We start from the raw sequence: 4,183 nt of genomic DNA, 5'->3' as shown, positions 1-4,183 counted from the left end.
CCCCCCCAACTTTCCTGTTTTGCACTTCTAACTGCATAACTTCTACCTACAACTGTAATGTACACCGTAAACTTCTTGGATACCATTCTTGGTGGAGAATGGTCTAAGGCCCTGTTCATGTGAAGTCAGTGAAGGCGTTTTACATGTGGTTTACCCCGAAGCCGGTTTCAAGTGGCTCCCTTTGAATGCTCCAAATCACATTGAAAGCGCCTCGATCCCAAATCACTTCTAGAGGTGGTTTCGAATCGGTTTTCCCGCATCGCGATTTGCTGAACGCAATGTGATTTCAATGTAACACGGGGTGATATTTCTTTATTTATATGCAATACCAACTTTTACGTGGCAGCAACTTAAAGAGCAGTAATGGTCAAATAATGTGTCCGTTCTAGGGCGAGCTTCACCGCCTCTGGCGGGACCACGTCGGCATTCGGCCGAGATACGCTGGGAGGGGGGCATCAGCAAGCAGGTCGTTGACCTCTGACATTATGACACGCTACCTAGCGTGTTTTCATCAAACAACAATAAATGTAGCTCAGGCGAATTGTGATCGGACACGGTTTCAAAGTAATGTGTGGCACGTTGACCAGATGTGAGGAATGCAAGTTACCCGAATCGTGGTTTGGGTGACTTTACATACAAAAGGCTTAAGTACCCATTTTACCGGTTCGATATTGCCACCACAAAGTATACTGACAGAATACAATTTATATAAATGGACAACCTTATAACGTACCGATATGTAACGTACAACACTTGAGTGTTTAATCACATGGAATCTATAGACAAGATGCAAAAACTCACCAATACTGTTGCCACAAGAAGAATGCCCATTGTGATGAAGTTTTTGGCAGCTCCGACTGTGCATACAGATATCACACAGCGAATAACACCTGTGAGAGACAAAACAAAAGAAAGGCAACCAATAAAAACCTTCACTTGACCTTCCCGCAGAATTTCAGGCAAACATCAGCATTTAAAGTATCCGGTATGCTGGTTATTTTGTAGTTGGAAAAATCTAAAAGCTTTTGGTCAGTGATATCAAACATCTCCCCCGTGATGTACGTTAGACCCCAGTTACGCAGGTGATGTTTTAAGGCGTCCATTGACTGCCTCAGGTGTCAATTGACTACCTCTTACTACCTAGGCGTCCATTGACTACCTCTGACTACCTCATAAAGCCACCTCGTTCGCTGCGCTTACTTGGTGGCTTTTTTCGGTGGTTATAGCAACTGACAAGGCTTTATCACATCATATTCACCTCGGGGCGGGTCATTAACCCTTAATTATCCACACAGAGAACGCACAAACTTTGATAGGTACATCTTTCTGAAGAATTACTTGCTGTATTAATAGATATCCTAATGATCCTGACTTATCCTTGACCTTGGCTCTGAATGTCAAATCCTGATCAAGTGTCAATCGATAAGAGACCCTTCTAACTGAACTTTGAACACGAATTCGAAGCGTACCAGGTTGTTGCCAGGCGAAGAAAAAAGCCCGATTCTCTTCTTGTCAGAATGCTTTGTTCTCCCCAATAAATTTTTGTTATGCTTTTGTTTAAATGTAAAAAAAAAGGCTGGCCCGGCTTGAAAAAAAACACTGGATGAAGGCATCGCCACGTCGGATGATCTTTTAAAATAGCTGATATTTTGCCATTGTTAAAATTATACTTGCTTGCAGTGGAATTCGAACCGTCGAATTTAGCTCACCAAGACATGCATGCGCAAGACGAAAATACAAAAGTGCAAAAATAAAAAAAGAGTAAACGATTTAACGTATTGGCTTTTCTGCGTAACAACAATTTGTGTAACAATAAAGTGGCGTTTAAATCACGCCTCTGCGACGTCCTTTTATGATGTGTGATAATAATGGTGTCTGTTTTGATTATTGTCGATGGAGATGCTTGTTTATGCATGTGAGCCAGTCATAAGTTTCTCACGAGGATTTGATAATAAACGTACTCTTAACTTGAGAGATAAGGCTAGTCTAGCATTCACTCATAAATTATGCAAATCAAGACCTGGCCTGGCATCACCGTGATTGCATCCCGTATAAAGGGCTTATGTAATGGATTAATGTAAGAACCAAACACGGCACCTGCGTACGTTACAACGGTCGAATTAATGTGTGCACTGAGCCTGGCCTAACGGTCGGGCAAAAAATATAGAAATTTCTTGTTATGTTTCTAGGAATACTTAATCGACAACAAAAACGAAGTTATCATTTCACGCTAGCCCCTCTTACAGCGTTTCAGACGGTGAAGAAGCTTACATTTTCCCGAGAAGCCCTGTGGTACTCGTGCCAAACCTACACTCTTCGTCGTATTCCTTGACTTTTCTTACTTCTAGATAACGCACCATGATTATTTCCAATCTTTTGTGGAAGTCTGCGTTATCTAGAAGTAAGAAAAGTCAAGGAATACGACGAAGCTTGTAGGTTTGGCACCTGTTATATGCAATTTAAACACAATGTGTAGTAGTTAAAGTAGAATCAAACGCTGTCCATCCGAGATGCCCCATTGTAATCTCCATTAACTGGCAACATTATTTAGCCATAGACAGGTCGTTAAAAGCACTTGAACCTTGAACGCCAGTAAGGCGTTGCGCCAGGCAGTATGTACAAACATACCTAAGCTGCTAAAGTAGGCTGTGCAAAGGCTGAACAAGACGTTTTTCAACCATTTTTAAGTTGACAAATACTCCAAATTAGAAATTAATTGAGAGTGTAGTCTGCTGCTGGCTATGTTTTTTTCTGTCATTTAAAAGTGCAAATGATACTGTCAATGCTGAAAGTATCGCATTATTTACAGCGTTATCCTGTCAATTACAGCAAAGTTTGCACTATTACACGGCGGTCTGTCACTACGGCATTCTTTCCCATTGCTATGCGCGTTCTAAAAGGTATCGGGTTACAAGACGCTATTTTGGCCTGTTTTGGACTACCCGTAAAATATTTGAAAATAAACAAATAATATTTAGGCGTAAATTTCGTCAAATTAAAATGAAATTATCGTCTTAACATCCTTTAAATGTTAGCTTTTTATGTTAAATCACTGATTTTTCAAAATTTCGCTCAGAAAGACGATTACTTTCGGGTTTCCGGGCACAAGTCATGTCACGTTTTTAGGCAAACATCGTTCAAACCTGGCTACGTATATTACCCCAGACCCCCGATTCTTATATTTTTCGCAGACTAGGAATAAGATAAAAAATCGTGTTTTAGGGATTTTTTAATTTCTGATTTTAAGTCTAGTTTTTGTAGACATATTGGTGAAAAAATGGCATTTTTTGACATTTTTCTCACTAAATTACCCATAATTAAAAAATGAGGCCATTTTTCAAAAATCCCTAAAACACGATTTTCGGGACAGCCGTTACAGTCATTTTGAGCCGTAAATGGGGTATGTTTGACTCTCCATGTTTCCAGGTTTAAACGAGTTTTGGAGACATGTCATATCGCCAGAAAGTGTGCATTGTGTTATTCATACAGGCGAAAAGAATCATTACAGTATTCAAGGTCACTCAAGGAGACGACAATAGCTTCGCTACATGTTACATGTCCACCAAAAATAATAGCGGACATGTACTGTCTAGGAAACTGTTTGTATCTATAGAAAAGTGTTGTTTTTTATATGTTGCAATGCACGGAGGCAGAAAGGCTTGTTTTGCCGCTTTATAGTAAATGACCGCAGGTGACCCCGAAATAGAACGCGGGTTCGATTCGAATTGCCCAGATCGAACACGATCGAACACAGTTCGGATTCTATGACATGTGGGAACTTTGCAGCCCAGATTTTACCACCGTGTTAACACAATAACCCTGCCAATACCCCAACATTCTCTACTATTCAAAAGCCAATGGATAAAAGCCAATATTGTAAGAAAAATTCTATTTTTGTATTTTTCTAAGTTTTACAACAAGCCTAATTCTCAGGTTCTTACGACATAAAACCCAAATATGATAAAATTTAGCCTCTATGTTCTGTTCTGTTCGCTTCGACATCACTGCCCAGCCTTTCGCTGCCATTACCTGTTTGGACGCATTCATCATCATCATCATCGGTCGACCGTATTGGTCGGGGTTATACCGCCCCTTACGAGGTGACATACCCTTTCGTTAGCTTTATTGGACGCATTATTGACAAATACTTAGTCTTTGCGGTTACTATATACACATGTGTATA

Source organism: Branchiostoma belcheri, unplaced genomic scaffold, assembly GCF_001625305.1.
Source record: "Branchiostoma belcheri isolate BF01 breed outbred unplaced genomic scaffold, Haploidv18h27 scaffold248, whole genome shotgun sequence".
In the NCBI taxonomy this organism is placed as follows: domain Eukaryota; kingdom Metazoa; phylum Chordata; class Leptocardii; order Amphioxiformes; family Branchiostomatidae; genus Branchiostoma; species Branchiostoma belcheri.
The sequence above is the reverse complement of the archived record's forward strand: the minus strand, read 5'-3'. Positions refer to the sequence as shown.